We start from the raw sequence: 17,565 nt of genomic DNA, 5'->3' as shown, positions 1-17,565 counted from the left end.
TGGCACCTGGAAGGAATTATCTTACAAGCATGAGGATTTTCAAATTGTTGAAATTGGCAGGAGGTCCAAATGAATAGTTAATTCCTACCAAGAGTCACTTACCCTTCTCTGATAGACGATCACCTAATAAATTTCTGTTCTCTCCAAACGTTGACAGCAAAAGAAAGCGCTGCCTTACCATCATCTATAGTATTCCTGAGAACTCAGTTATTTTTCTTAAGGATCTGCTTTTAATTTCTGTGTTTTCATTGCTTTGTCCATTTGAACCATCTGTTAAAAAAAAAAAAAAAACTCTTCTACAGATCATGGGAAAAATTCCATTAATGTGCTTTACATTTTTCCCAATTAAGTTTCAGAGACTGTCAAGACTTTCAGTTTCAAAAGAATTTTTAAAGAAGTACACGTGAACATTAAAAATAGCACATAAAACTTGAACTAAGATGATGTAAAAAATATATTTGATGGCTTTGATTTAAATTCTTCTGAGCCAAGGAAATTGGACTTAAAACCCTCCACCCATGTTTGTATCATTATACCTCTAAATAGTGCAGAATCTCCAATCATTATTAGAGTCACTTTAACTCCAGCATCTAATCTAAGTCTGTGAGTTAAATACTCCTCATTTGGGTAGGTGGGGTGGGATGGGGGGCAATAATGCTATTTTTCAAACAAGGGAGTGACCCAAGCAGCAGTAGAGCTGTTTTTCACCTGAGGTGATTTTATATCTATTCATCACACAGCCTGAAAGACAAAAAAACAAGTCAGGCCAAACAAATAGTTTTCTTTCAACTTTTGCCATATTGCTGTTCCAAGCAACTAAATCCAATGCCAACTGCTGAGATATGAAATAGGATAAAATATAACAATCTTTTCCTGTTTTTTATTAAATAAAAATCCTGTGATTAAGTCTTTAAAAATGTATCAACAGTCCTTGATAAGTAGCATTTAATATGTTGGATGTAAATTTTCGTTTTTTTTTAAAGTCTTAAATGTCAGGACAGAATTATTCTAGACTCTAAGATATGGGTTATCATTTACCCATTCAAGTGTGTAATTGCATGTTTTATGCCTACTGTCTACATTATTAGGGTCTGAGTAGAGAAGTAATTTATATGGAGAAATAAACAAAGCAAAGCATAGTACTTGGCCTCAAGCAATTTTCAGAATAAAAAACACTGAGAATGAGTACCTCTAATACATGAAGTGGACTATGCTGTGTTATAGAGCCTTACACAGATGCTGGACCGATAATGCCCCAATGCCATTATCAGTGTTTCCAATCAGGCCCATAATTGCATTTACATAGAATTAGGATTTTTCCTCCTATTCCTCATCCTTTAGTCTCTGAAATTTAGTATGATGGACTTTTTTTCCTATAGGTGCTCTCAGGGTTACTCATGACTTACCCCTGTGATTCATACTTTAATTATACCTGCTAGTCAGGCTTTCTCTTATGCCACATCAACCAAGCAAAGAAATGGTTTTGCTTTGAGGTGAATTTACCATCAGTTTTGAACTGTTGTTTTTAGGTATTATTTTCCCCGCCATTATAATCGAAGCAGATTCTTTCTAAGAGAATAGACTTTCTAAATAAAAGAGTGTCTATACCTGCAAGCTTTTTTTCATAGAAAATTTTATTGGATTGGAATGTACTCTCTCTGAAAATTTCCACTTCATAATATGTGGGCCTGTCAGCTGCATGGTGAGTTTCATAAATATTATTGGCTGACACACTCTTTGGCATGGTTTCTGGCACAGAGGTGTGTCTCTGTTTGTTTTCTTAATTCTGAAGTAAATGGGATATGTGGGGCTTTGTTTATTTTAAAGAGCAAAATAGTGAGTTGGGGATAGTAAGCTAATATATAATATTTGTAAATCTGCCTAAAACTTTTTTCTTTTTTCTTGACCTCAGTGCTGTTTGGCACTTAAACCTGGTGCTTAATATATACTCAATACGTGTTACTGTTGGGTTATTATTACGGAAGTCCCCTCTTATTTATAGTTTAACTTTCCATGGTTTCAGTTATCCATGGTCAACTGCAGTACAGAAGCAGATAATTCTCCTTCTGACATATCATCAGAAGGTCAAGGGTAATCTAATGCTATGTCACAATGCTTACATCATACACCTCACTTCATTTCATTAGGTGGGGATTTCATCATTTCACATCATTACAAGAAGAAGGGTGTGTAAGGGTATATAGTACAATAAGAAATTTTGGGAGAGACAGACACCACATTCACATAACTTTTATTATAGCATAACAGTTTTCCTATTTTATTATTAGTCATTTTTGTTAATCTCTTACTATACTTAACTTATAAATTAAAATGTATCATAGGTATGTATGTTTAGGAAAAAATATGATATATATAGGGCTTGATATTATCACAGTTTCAGGCATTCACTGGAGGTCTTGGATTATATCCCCCAGGGATAAGAGGGGGAATACTGTATTTTTCAATTTGTTTTGTAGACTTAAGCCTCTGAGACTCAGATATTCTGAGGACAAATTCAGGCCTGGTAAGAGGTCACTAAATTTTTTTTTTTAAGATTTTATTTATTTGAGAGAGAGAGAGCATGAGCAGGGGGAGGGGCAGATTGAGAAGCAGGCTTCAAGTTGAGCAGGGAGCCCAAAGTGGGGCTTGATCCCAGGGCACTGGGACGTGAAGGCAGACATTTAACTGACTGAACCACCCAGGCACCCCAAGAGGTTACTAAATTGAAGGTGAATGTACCTAAAAAGACTAAACATCCTCCTTGGCCTCTCCTACAGTGAAAATGCAGAGACACTGTCACTGCCTGCATGTCCACCTATGTGTTATCTTTTTCCCAAAGCCTGCTCTTTTGAAGTAGTTTTTGTACAATTCTAGATGTGATGTGGAAGAACAATATTGAACCAAAATGAACAAAACACATAATTCAAATTTGTTTTAAGATGTTTTTATTGTGTAAAATACATATAACATAAAATTTACCATTTTAACCACTTTTAAGCATACAATTCAATGGCATTTAAGAGCATTCACATGGTTGTGTTATCACCACCACCACCCATCTCCAGAACTTTTTCATGTTCCCCAACTAAAACTCTGTACCTATTAAAGAACAACTTGCCATCCCCCCTCCTCCAATCCCAGGTAACCACCATTCTACTTTCTGTTTCTATGAATTTGACTACTCTAGATACCTCATGTAACTGGAATCATGAAATATTTGTCCTTTGTGTCTGGAATATTTCTTTTAGATGATTCAGTTATTAATAAGAGAAGCAAAGAAGACAGAGTAATCAGATTTGTTTTCAAAACCATTTTATACTAAATAAATTTTTGAATCGAGAGTTTCTGAGGTAGTCTTCTGCTAGCAGAAGTAAGTTCAGATCAAACCCTTCCATAGCACCATAGCAGATAGTGTTTATTCTGCCTTTTTGGACCACACAATACTCCTAACATTACTGTGTCTTGTCAGATTGGTTGGTGTATGACCTTGCATTATCTAATGGGCTAACATCGTCCTTTTGCAGCTAAAAAATGCTTTCATAAATTGCAGAGTCCCTCTCAAATATAATGCTCCCTTCTTCCTTTGCACTTTTGTCATGAAACAGACAAATGTGAAATGTAGTCTGGGTTGAAAAAGAAACATTTAGTCCCTGGGAAAGAAATGGGAGTCTGTGTTAGGAAGAGCACAGAACATGGACCACCTTGTGTAAGTGTATTGATTCCAAGCACTTATTACTCAATAAATGGACTAACGAGAAATGGTTGGAAGACCAAAATGTAGATGGTTGAGAGTTGAGAAGAGGGGATTTGGACCAGGAAGGTAGAAATGAGAATGGGGAAGAGATAGTAAGCAGATTAAATAAAGAAAGGAAACACATTGTATGATTTCATGGATGAGGCAGGAATCTAACATAACTCTTAATAGGATTTGAGCTTATGTAACACAGAAGCATTACCTTTTTGCTTACCAATAATAAATGTAGATAAACTTAGTTTTCCATGCTGAGTTTGAGGTAAGCTTAATATAACCAAGAGATGCTGTGTAGAGGAAAGAAGTGCAGCACTAATACCCAGGAGTGTAAAACTTAACTTAATAAAGGGGTCATAGAAGCAGCAAGTCAAGACCACCAACTAAGGGAGCAGGAATAATTGCAGAGGCTGGAGTTTACTCCTTGTGACAGTATGATTTTTTAAAGTCCCTTGATTTCTAAAGAACACAATGGAAGAAAAGAACAGAATTCTAAACATGAAACCCTCATCAACAAACTACATTTATGGGGCAGAAAAGAGGGATAGAAAGAAAGAGAGGAATAAATTAATGTAATTTTGGAAAGCTTTGGGTCTTGGGTTTTGTTTTGTTTTTTGTGTGGGTTTGGGGTTTTTGTTTTTTGGCATAGGTTTCTGTTTTCATATAGTATTGCCCTCTTGTGGCAAACCATGATGTTTGCTAGCACTGACAAAACTATAGAGCAGAGTGCAAAAGGAGACTAAAATGTAATGAGCACCTCCTGTGTTGGGCATGATGCAGAGAATACTTGCCTCGTCTAAGCTTCTCCTCAACCCTGTGAAGTAAGTTTTAAGTACCATTAGCCCCATTTTTCAACAAGTGGGAAAATTATGACTCAAAGTGATTAACTTGTCTAAGTTTACATAGCTAGATAGTACTGGAGTTGGAATTTTAATCCAGGTCTATCTAACTAAATTATTTGTTAAAAAAATAAAGAAACAAATGTATTGAACAAATATTTATAGGTCTCTATTATAGATCTGTGTTGTTATAGATGCGAGAACACAAGTGTAAGCAAAAACTTACCTCATTTCAGTTCTAATTAAATTTTCAGTCTCATGAGTTATAGTAGAGACATTAATCAAATGGTAACATAAAGGCCATTTCTTAACTAGTTGATTTAGGGAGATTTACCTTTCAGGCTTTCTGGCTTCTCAGGGTAGAAAATCAGGGATGATAATGATAATGGATATTATTTATTAAGTACTTGCAATATCTCAGACATTGACTTAATCTCTTTTTTTTAAATTTTAATTCCAATAGAGTTAACACACAGTATTATGTTAATTTTAGGTGTACACTATAGTGATTCAACAATTCCATATGTCACCCAGTGTTCACCACAATAAATGCACTCCTTACTCCCCGTCACCTGTTTCACCAATCCTCCCACCTACCTCCCCTCTGGTAACCATCAGTTTGTTCTCTATAGTTAAGAGTCTGTTTCTTGATTTGCCTCTGTCTCTCTTTTTTGTTTTCCTTTGCTCATCTGTTTTGTTTCATAAATTCCATATATAAATGAAATCATACGGTATTTGTCTTTTTCTGACTGACTTATTTTACTTAACATTATATTCTTTAGCTCCATTCATGTCCTTTCAAAAGACAAGATTTCATTCTTTTTTATGGTTAATAATATTCCATTGTGTATATATACACCACTTCTTTATCCATTCACCTAACAATGGACACTTGGGCTGCTTCTGTATTTGGCTAGTGTAAATAATTCTGCTATAAAATTAGCAGTACAAGTGTCCCTTTGAATTAGTGTTTGTTTCTTTGTTTGTTTAATGTTTTAGATAAATACTCAGTAGTGAGATTACTAAATGATAGGATAGTTCTATTTTTAACTTTTTTTAAAGTAGGCTCCATGCCCAGCATGGAACCCAACATGAGGCTTGAACCCATGACCCTGAGATCAAGAGTCAGAGGCTTAACCCACTGAGCCCCTCAGGCACCCCACTATTTTTAACTTTTTGAGTAACCTCCGTACTATTTTCCATGATGGCTACACAACTTTGCATTCCTACACACAGGTTCCTTTTTCTCTGCATTTCTCACCGACACTTGCTGTTTCTTATGTTTTTGATTTTAGCCATTCTGACAAGTGTGAGGTGGTGTCTCATTGTGGTTTTGGTTTGCATTTCCCTGCTGATGAGTGATGTTGAGCATCTTTTCATTTGTTTGTTGGTCTTCTGTATGTCTTCTTTGGAGAAATGTCTATTCATGTCTTCTGCCCATTTTTTTAATTGAATTATTTGTTTTTTGGATTTTGAATTGTATAGGTTCTTTTTATATTTTGGATACCAGCCCTTTATTGGATATGTCCTCTGCAAACATCTTTTCCCAATCCATGGATTGCCTTTTAGTTTTGCGGATGGTTTCCTTCATTGTACAAAAGCTTTTTATTTTGATGTGGTCCCCATAGTTTGTTTTGCTTTTCCCCCCTTGCCTCAGGAGAGGCATATCTAGATAAATGTTGCTATGGCCAATGTCAGAAAAATTATGGCCTCTGTGTGCTCTTCTAGGATTTTTATGTTTCAGGTCTCACATTTAGCATTTTCATCCATTTTGACTTTATTTTTCTGTATGGTGTAAGAAACTGGTCCAGTTTCATTCTGTTGAAGGTCCAGTTTTCCCCAAACCATTTGTTGAAAGGAATGTCTTTTTCCCACTCTTTCCTCCCTTGTTGAAGAGTAATTGTCCATATAATTGTGAGTTTATTTCTGGGTTTTCCATTCTGTTCTATTGATCTATGTGTCTATTTTTGTGCCAGTACCATACTGCTTTGAATACTACAGTTTTGTAATATAACTTGAAGTCTGGAATTGTGATATCTCCAAATTTGCTTTTCTTTTTCAAATGTTTTGGCTCTTCAGGGTTTTTTGAGGTTCCATATAACTTTTAGGATTGCTTGTTCTGGTTCTGTGAAAATGCTTTTGGTATTTTGGTAGGGATTGCATTAAATCTGAGGATTGCTTTGGGTAATATAGACATTTAAAAATATTTGTTGTCCCAATCCATGAGCATGAGATGTCTCTATTTCTTTCTGTTATCTTCAATTTCTTTCCTCAGTGTTTTATAATTTTCAGATTATAGGTTTTTTACCTCTTTGGTTAGGTTTTCTCCTAAGTATCCTACTATTTTTGATGTAATTATAAATGGGATAGCTTTCTGAGATTTCTTTTTCTGCTGCTTCATTATTGGTATATAGAAATGCAATGTATTTCTGTATATTAATTTTATATTCTGTGGCCTTACCGAATTCATTTATTAGTTCAGGTGGTTTTTTGGTGGAGTCTTTTGGGTTTTATATTTATAGTATCATGTTATCTATGATTAGTGAAAGTTTTACTTCTTCCTTACTGTTTGGATGCCTTTTATTTCTTTTTGTTGTCTGTGGCTAGGATTTCCAGTACTATGTTGAATAAAAGTGGTGAGAGTGGACATCCTTGCTTGTTCCTATCCTTAGGGGGAAAGCTCTCAATTTTTCCCCATTGAGTGAGTATGATGTTCACTGTGGGTTTTTCATATGTGGCTTTTTTTTTTTTTACACTTATCTAATTCATTTTTTTAAATTTTTTTATTATATTATGTTAGTTACCGTACAGTACATCCCTGGTTTCTGATGTAAAGTTCGATGATTCATTAGTTGCGTATAACACCCAGTGTACCGTGCAATATGTGCCCTCCTTACTACCCATCACCAGTCTATCCCATTCCCCCACCCCCCTCCCCTCTGAAACCCTCAGTTTGTTTCTCAGAGTCCATAGTCGTGGCCTTTATTATGTTGACATATGCTCCCTCTAAATCTACTTTGTTGAGGGCTTTTATCATGAATGGATGTTGTACTTTGTCAAATGCTTTTTCTGTGTCAATTGAAATGATCACATGGGTTTTTTTTAATCCTTTCTCTAATTGATGTGCTATATCACCTTGATTAGTAAATATTGAACCACACTTGCATCCTGGGAATAAATCCCATTTGATCATGGTGAATTATTTTTTTTAATGTATAGTTTGATTCTATTTGCTAATATTTTGCTGAGGACTTTTGCATCTGTGTTGATCAGAGATATTGGCCCATAATTCTCTTTTTCGTGTGTGGTGTCTTTATCTGGTTTTGGTATCAGGGTAATGCTAGCCTCATGGAATGAATATGGAAGTTTTTCTTCTTCTATTTTTTGGAATAGTTTGAGAATAGGTATTAACTCTTCTTTAAATGTTTGGTAGAACTCGCCTGTGAAGCCAACTGGTCCTGGAGTTTTGTTTGTTGGGAGTTTTTGATTACTGATTCAATCTCCTTGCTGGTAATCAGTCTGTTCAAATTTCCATTTCTTCCTTCAGTTTTGGTATGTTATATGTTTTGGGAATGTATTCAATTCTTCTAGGTCATCTAATTTTTTGATATAGTTTTTTCATAATATTATCTTATAATTGTATTTCTGCAGTGTTGATTGTTATTTCTCTTCTTTCATTTGTGATTTTGTTTATTTGAGTCCTTTTTCTACTTCTTTTGGTGAGGCTGGCTAGAAGCTAATCAATATTGTTGCTCTTTTCAAAGAACCAGCTCTTGGTTTCCTTGATCTGTTCTATTGTGGTTTTGTTATTGTTGTTGTTGTTTTTAGTTTATGTTTCATTTATTTCTGCTCTAATCTTTATTATTCCCTTCCTTTTGCTGGCTTTGGGTTTTGTTTTTTGTTATTTTTCCAGCTCCTTTAGGAGTACGTTAGGTTGTTTGAGATTTTTTATTCTCTTAATGTAGCCTGTATTGCTATATACTTCCCTCTTAGAACCCCTGTTGCTGCATCCCAAAGATTTTGGACCATTGTGTTTCCATTTTCATTTGTTTCCATGTGCTTTTAGATTTCTTGGTTGGCCCATCCATTATTCAGTAGCATGTTATTTAACCTCCATGTATTTGTGCTCTTTCCAGATGTTTTCTTGTGGTTGATTTCTAGTTTCATAGCATTGTGGTCAGAAAAGATGTGTGGAAGTACTGTATGGTGACTAATATAACAAAATAAGAATTCTATATAAAAAAAAGAAAAATCCAGACCCAAAAATAAATAAATAAATAAATAAATAAATAAATAAATAAATAAAATGGTTAAATTGGTAAAGAGAAAGAAAGAAAGAAAGAAAGAAAGAAAGAAAGAAAGAAAGAAAGAAAGAAAGAAAGAAAGAAAGAAAGAAAGAAAGAAAGAAAGAAAGAAAGAAAGGAAGAAAAGATGTATGGTATGACTTTGATCTTTTTTAATTTGTTGAGACTTGTTTTGTGGCCTAATGTGTGATCTATTCTGGAGACTGTTCCATGTGCACTTAAAAAGAATGTGTGTTCTGTTTTAGGATGGAATGTTCTGAATATATCTGTTAAATCCATCTGGCCTAGTGTGTCCTTCGAAGCCATTGTTTCCTTTTGATTTTCTGTTTGGATGATCTGTCCATCATTGTAAGTGGGGTGTTACAGTTCCCTACTATTATTGGGGCAACTGGTTGGCTCAATTGGTTGAGTGTCTGACTCTTGTTTTCGGCTCGGGTCATGAGATGGGGCCCTGCCTCAGGCTCTGTGCTCAGCAGGGAGTCTGCCTCAGATTCTCTCTCTCCCTCTCCCTCTGCCCCTCCCCTGCATGTTTGTTTTTTCTCTCTCTCTCTTCTTTCAAAAAAGAGAAATAAATCTTTTTTTTGAGATTTTATTTATTTATTTGACAGAGAGAGAGACAGCCAGCGAGAGAGGGAACACAAGCAGGGGGAGTGGGAGAGGAAGAAGCAGGCTCCCATCAGAGGAGCCTGATGTGGGGCTCGATCCCAGGACTCTGGGATCATGCCCTGAGCTGAAGGCAGACGCTTATTGACTGAGCCACCCAGATGCCCCAAGAGAAATAAATCTTTAAAAAATAAAGTTCCCTACTATTTTCATATTACTATCAATTAATTCCTTTATGTTTGTTATTAACTGTTTTATCTATTTGGGTGCATAAATATTTACAGTTGTTACATATTTTTTGTTGGATATTCTCTTTTATTACTATATACCATCCTTCTTTGTCTCTTCTTATAGAATTTATTTTAAAGTCTATTTCGTCCAATTGCTACTCCAGCTTTCCTTTGACATCCATTTGCATTATAAATGTTTCTCCATCCCCTCACTTTCAAACTGCAGATGTCTTTAGGTCTGAAATGAGTCTCTTGTGGGCAGCATATAGATGGGTCTTATTTTTTATACATTCTGTCACACTTCTATTGATTGAAGCATTTAGTCCACTTACATTCAAAGTAATTACTGATAGATATGTATTGCTATTTTGTTACTCATTGTGGTTGTTTTGTAGTTCTCTCATCCTTCTCTTTTACTCTTTCACGGTTTGCTGGTTTTCTTTAGAAATATACTTAAATTCCTTCTTTAGTTTTTGCTTATCTATTACTGTTTTTTGATTTGTGGTTACTATTTGGTTTATACATAACATCTGCATATAACAATCTATATTACAGTGATGGTCACTTAATTTTTAATTCATTCTTTACTCCTCTCCCCTCCACATTTCAGATATTTAGTATCATATTTTTATATCCTTTTATTTTGTGTTTCTCTTGACTGATTTTTACAGATACACTTCACTTAATTTTTTTTCTTTTTTCTTTTCTCTTTTTTTGCTTTTATGCTTCCTATTTTTCTTACTCTTACTAGGGTTTTTGTTTTCCACTCACAGAGTCCCCCTTAACACTTCTCATAAGGCTGGTGTAGTGGTCACAAATTCTTTTAATTTTTGTTTGTTTGGGAAACTCTTTATCTCTCCTATTCTGAATGATAGTTTTGCTGGATAGAGTATTCTTGGCTGCAAATTTTTGCTATTCAGCACTTTGACTATATCATAAAATTCTCTTCTGGTCTGCAAAGTTTCTGCTGAAAATTCCACTGATAACCTTATGGGGTTTCCTTTGCATGTAACTGTCTTCTTTTATCTTGCAACCTTTAAAATTCTTTATCACTTTTTTTTTTTTTTGCCATTTTAATTATTATACATCTTAGTGTGGACCTCCTTGGGTAGAATTTGGTGGGGAATCTCTGTGCCTCTTGAATGTGGATCTCTGTTTCCCTCCCTAGATTCAGGAAGTTTTCAGCTGTTATTTCTTCAATTACATTTTCTGCCCTTCTTTCTCTCTTTTCTCATTTTGGGATCCTTATAATGTGAAAGTTATTATGCTTGATGTAGTCAGTGAGTTCTCTAAGTCTATTTTCATCTCTCACCTGTTTAGCTTAATTGTTTTCCATTATTCTGTCCTCCAGGTCACTTATACATTCCTCTGCTTCCTATAGCTTACTGTATATTACATCTGTTATATATTTAATTTCATTTATTGGGTTCTTCCTCTTTGTTATTTTTTCTCTCTTTGGCAAGGGCCTTAGTGATGTCCTGCATCCTTTCCTGAAGTCCAGTGAGTATCTTTATGATCATTACTTTAAATTCCTTATTGGGCATATTACTTATTTCTGTTTTGCTTGTGATTTTGTCCTGCTGTGATTTTGTCCTGTTCTTTCATTTAGGGTATGTTTCTCTGTCTCTTCATTTAGTCTATCTATCTATGTCTGTGTATTAGGAAAGTCAGTTATGTCTTCTGCTCCTGAAGAAGTGGCTTCATGAAGAAAAGGTCCTGTAGTGCCCTGCAGTACAGTGTTCTCTATTCACCAGAACCTGGCACTTCAGTAGAGTTTCCTATGTGTGTTGCTTGTGTCCTGCTATTGTGTCTGAGTAGCTTTTCCTTTAAGTCCAAACATCTGCACTGATGCTCTGCCTCCTGTTGGTTGTGCTTGCTCTTTGTGATGTTAGTGAGACCCAGGCAGGCTTTCTTTGAGAGGGCATGACTGCAGGAGGGCTGTGGGCAGGGTGGTGGTATTGGCAAAATTTGCACTGAGCCACTACTTTTAGGCCAGATCCCCAACTGCACAGTGTTGTTAAGGCTGTGGCTTGTGTCTGCAGTGACAGCAGCATGTGGCATCTGTATGTGGACGCTGGGCAAGATGTGCCCATGGTGTTAGCAAAATTTACACTGAGCCACTAGTCTTAGGCCAGATCCCCAGAAAAGTGATAGTGATTGGGGGCATGGCACCACACAATGGGTGTGGCCAGAGTCAAATGGCATCTTTGCATGGGGCAGCCGGGTGCAGTATGCAATAGTGGCTGGGGGTGGGTGATGTCAGTGTGTGCCAGCTGGGTGGGGCACATGTTGTGTTAACAAAATTTGTACTGGGCCAAGGCTGGCAGGATTGGAGTGGGCAAGTCCTCAGGATAACTTGTGCAGGTGTACTGCTAGCAGGTTAGGTAGCAAGTGTTTGTACAGTACCACCTCCTGCAGGTGACCCTGTGTTTATGCCGGTGGGGGCAGAGGGAGGAACATGGGGACTGCCAGCTTCTTTATTCTGGGAGAAGTCCCCCAACATGCTCCTAAATCAGTATAAATAGGTCTCCCTCTTGTTTGCCCCAGGTGTTATGCAAACTGTTGCTTCTGTGTTACCTCTCCTCAGGCTGATGTCTCTCTAAGCGCAAGGACCCAGCCCCTCTGGTTTTCAAGGCCAGACTTTATGGGGATTTATTTTCCTCTTGTGGGCTCCCCAGTGCTCTCCTCTGTCAGCACCCGCAGCTCCCTCCCTCCTGGGGGCAGCTCTCTACGCTGTTTCTGCCCTTCCTAGCCTCTCTGATGTGGCTTCTCTACATTTAGTTGTGGAGTTTGCTCTGCCAGTCTATGGATCACTTTCCAGTTTATTTACTCTCTGACCTAATCCTTTTTCATTCATGATTTCATTTAGGTCCCTTTCAGCTCTATACCTAAGACATGGTGATACTTCTACGACTTATAGTTAAGATGAGGTATCTCTTCCGGTTGACAATGAGAATCAATCGTGGTGTTTTTGACACTTGACTCATATATGCTTAGAGACTTGCAGTTATGTTTGAAGAGGAAATTTTGTACCTCCTTACCTGTCACTGAAACCAACATAAGGGTGGACTCTGCTAGGTTCCACAGCAACCACTGAGCACACAGGAAGGAGGGACGCTTTTACCCAGCAACTACAGTGTCCCTGATCCCACTAGGTCTACTATTCTTCACTTTCACTTTTGAGGTAGGAGTTTTATGGTGATGAGGACAGAAAATCAACAACAAACAAATCCTCCAGGTTAAAAAGAGATGTCTCGGACTCTTAAGATATCATCACAATTAATATCTCAGTTAAAACACTCAAACACATTTATAACATATTTTTAATAACTCTTTTCCTCTCTGATTTTAGACTTTAAGCTTTTATTCTTCTTATTATTCTCTGTATTTCTTGCACCTTACATACTATCAACCCACAGATACCTGATAAATAATTTGAATGCATAAATGCCTTATAATCTTCTAAAAATTATTTCTTGGCTTCCCTGGTAGAGGAGACTGAACAGATCGATAGTAGAGCAGAGACAGGGTTCTTTCATTTGGCATGGAGGTTTTTCTACATGTTGCTGAATACAAAAGATAAAGTGAAGCTTTTTATCTGTGCTTCCAGGCCTTGACTATATCTGTGCTACAACTGCTGCCATTCAGCATGCTGTAACAGGCCCTGGCAAAGGCAATGAAAAATGTAATGAGGAAAATAACAAGCCCAGAAGGAGCTTAAGGAAACTAACTCAAATAAATGATTCCACAACCAGCAAGGAGAAGTCATAACTCAATCAGAATGAAGCACACTAATGAAGGTGATAAGAAGGATAATTGAAAAAGAACAGAGCCACAGTATTTATGGTTTGAGCATTTTAGATGGAAAAAAAGGCCAAATCTGGAAGAGAATCCACAACAAATAGTCACAGTGGCAGCTTCCTTTATGAGAAATAAAATAAAATACATATTATCCCTTAATAGGTACATTAAGTTACATTCTATCAGTGTAATTGTATTTGATTATGGAACTTGAAAAGTTTACAAAATTGTGGACAATAATGGGACTTATTTTTTTCAGAAAGAGTAGCTTTTATTTTTACATTTATTAGTGAATTCTTTTTTTCCTCCAGCTGCCATTTTATTATGCTTTTATTGTGAGACAGAGGTAGATTATTGAGATTAAACTTTAGCTTACTAGATAAATAAAAGTGGTATAAGTAATCTTGATTCCACTTAGTGCTTCAGCACATTCACTCTTCTAATCCTTTCCTCTGTGATCTTTCAAAGAATCTTCAAAGATTTGTGAAGCTATCTGAACTCTGTTATATCATGGTGTCAAGTAGAATAACATTTACCAGATAATGAAAATCTTGTTGGTATGGAAGATGAATATTTGATGAATTATTGTAAGTCCTCCAAACTTGCTTTTTCCAAAAATTTTATATTATGAAAATTTTCAAGCACACAGAAAAGTTAAAAAAAAAAAACAATTGATACTTATATGCTCTTCACTTGGATTCAACAAATGTCAACATGTTGCCATATTTGCTGATATCTCTCATATATAATTTTTCTGAAACATTTAAAGTAAATATTAGGCATCTTGACACATCATCCCTACATATTTCAACATGTGTCACCAAAGAATAAGGAAGTTCTCCAAAACAACTAAAACTTAAAGAAAATTAATGTATGATAAAAGCATCATCAAATGTCCAATTGTTCCAAAAAATATTCTCCACAGCTTTAAAAAAAATAGCAAAAATAGGATCTAACCAAGGTTTCAATCTCAGTTTTAATCAATGTCCTATACAACTGAAAAATACTATTTTGGAGGGGAAAAAAACCTGCATCAATCATTATTTCACTAATTCAGAATTTAAATAATTGAGCCTAGACTAGTATGTTTAGAAGTTTAGATTTAGTTTAATTAGAAGTTTTCCTTGGCACTGTCCTGAAGTAAATGTTTGCTAATAGAATTAGTGGAAGAAGATTATGTTGAATAGAACCATTCCCAAACCTGTCAGCACCTGAATTTGCCCTTGATGGCTTCTAGGTGAGGACTGCCCTAGGGAGAGTAAATCCTATGCAAAATGCGCTGTCTGACATACAGTGTGTGGTCAATAAATATTTTTTGACTAAATTAATGAATGAAATATTGGGAACTTAAGGACAAACAGCAGTAGTCTCACCTGGGAACTGGATAGGAATGCAAATTCTTGGGCTACATCTTCTACCCATGAAGTAAAAAATTCCAGGATTTTTGCCTAGCATCTGTGTTTTAAGAAGACACTCTTGGGCTCCTGGGTGGCTCAGTATGTTTAGTGTCTGCCTTGGGCTTAGGTCATGATCCCAGGGTCCTGGGATAGAGCTCCTCATCATTGTCATTGGGTTCCCTACTCCCTCTCCCTTTGCCCCTCCCCACTGTTTGTGTGTACTCTCTCTCTGTCAAATAAATAAATAAAATCTTAAAAGAAGAAGAAGAAGTAGAAGAAGAAGAAGAAGAAGAAGAAGAAGAAGAAGAAGAAGAAGAAACTCCTGATGATCCTGATGCTGGCTAAGGTTTGAGAACAGCTGATCTGGAACAATTTCTGTTAGGTGTCATGATGTAAGAGAGTCTTAGAAAAGAGAATGGAGGATATAGTTTTCATTTTAGTCAAGGGGAGAAAAGGTAAGTGGAATGATGTAGCTTAGCTAGATACTATTGCTGGGGGAGGCAGCTTAGCTACCAGAGCCTTTGTTGGGAGGTGACAATAAGGAAGCCACCCTTAAATTATATAGTAATTATTTGTATCAAATGGTGTTGCTTTCACTCATTGTTGATGTGAGTTTTTTGGTGCACTTGAGGATAGCTTTTAATCCACAGAAAAGGTTATCAGAATGTTTTATTTTTAATTTTAGTAACTAACATTATTGAAACGACATTTAAAAAAAACCAACTTGGTTTTGTCATAAACCTCTTGGTTCAATTCACAAAAGGTATTGTTCCATATATAAGTATAGCAAATGTTAGCAATTGTTCTTAAAGAAACCTTGAATGTTTGGTTTCATTTACAAATTTAACATCCTTCCAGTTAACACCAATTGAATGGGTCAATGTTTAAACATTTAATATTTATTTTTTCCTTTTTAGATCTTCAATCTTCTGCCTAGGCAAAAATCTATCTAAATGATATTTATCATAAATTTAGTAAGAAACTTATAGCCTATTTTCATATTTTTTTAAAATTTCAATTTAACTTAAGTCAAATAATTAAACTTCCTAAGTTAGAGTTATTTTTTAAAAGCCAAACTCCCATAAACATAAAAATATAAAATATCAAACAAGTTACTTTATACCTGGAAAAGAATTATAACTGGGAAATTTAATACTATGGTTTTGATTTTTTTGATTTTTAAAAGTCTTTCTGGGCATACCAAAATCTTTTTTTTTTTTTAACTAGGCTCAATGCCCAGATTAGAGCCCAGTGTGGGGCTTGAACTCATGACCATGAGATCAAGACCTGAGCTAGGATCAAGAGTTGGATGCTCAACTGACTGAGCTACCCAGGTGCCCTGGGATATGCCAAATTCTAAATCCTCCTGGGAAACAAACAAACAGAAAAGAACTTGTGGGACTTCATCAAGATAAAAAGTTTCTGCACAGCAAAGGAAACAGTCATCAAAACAAAGAGGCAACCCCAGAATGGGAGAAGGTATTTATAAATGATACAGATAAAAGGCTGGTAGCCAAGATCTATAAAGAACTTCTCAAACTCAGTACATGAGAAATAAATAATCAAATAAAAAAATGGGCAGAAGATATGAACAGACACTTTTCCAATGAAGACATACAAATGGTTAACAGACACATGAAAAAATGTTCAAAATCATTAGCCATCAGGGAAATTCAAATCAAAACCACACTGAGATACCACCTTACACCAGTTAGAATGGCAAATATTGATAAGACAAGAAACAACAAATGTTGGAGAGGATGTGGAAAAAGGGGAACCCTCTTACACTGTTAGTGGGAATGCAAATTGGTACAGCCACTATGGAAAACAGCATGGAGGTTCCTCAAAAAGTTAAAAATAGAGCTATCCTATGACTCAGCAATTGCACTACTGGGTATTTACCCCAAAGATACAGACGTAGTGAAGAGAAGGGCCTTATGGACCCTAATGTTCATAGCAGCATTGTCCACAACAGCTAAACTCTGGAAGGAGCCGAGATGCCCTTCAACAGACAAATGGATAAAGAAGATGTGGTCCATATATACAGTGGAATATTACTTAGCCATCAGAAAGAATGATTACACAACATTTGCAGCAACATGGATGGGTCTGGAGGAGATTTTGCTAAGTGAAATAAGTCAAGCAGAGAAAGACAATTATCATATGGTTTCACTCATTTGTGGAACATAAGGAATAGCAGGGAGATCGGTAGGAGAAGGAAGGGAAGAATGAAGCGGGGGTAAAGAGAGGGGGAGATGAACCGTGAGAGACTATGGACTCTGGGAAACCAACTGAGGGTTTCAGAGGGGAGGAGAGTGGGGGATTGGGATAGGCTGGTGACAGGTATTAAGGAGGGCATATATTGCATGGAGCACTGGGTGTGATACGCAAACAATGAGTCATGGAACACTACATCAAAAACTAATGATGTACTGTATGGTAACATAACATAAAAATTAAAAAAAAATCCTTCTCGGCTTAAAAGATACATTTACCACTTCAGGAACACTGTTAACATCTTAGCTGTGAGGTTATTTAGACCTGATAGGTTAGCCATGATGGTGACTATTTCTTATTTGTAACTAGAATGGGACTTACTGCATAATCTTTTTCAGTCACTCAGTTATAATTCCATTGGTCAAA

Source organism: Ursus arctos, unplaced genomic scaffold (genome assembly GCF_023065955.2).
Source record: "Ursus arctos isolate Adak ecotype North America unplaced genomic scaffold, UrsArc2.0 scaffold_22, whole genome shotgun sequence".
Taxonomy (NCBI): domain Eukaryota; kingdom Metazoa; phylum Chordata; class Mammalia; order Carnivora; family Ursidae; genus Ursus; species Ursus arctos.
This window is presented reverse-complemented; position numbering follows the sequence as displayed.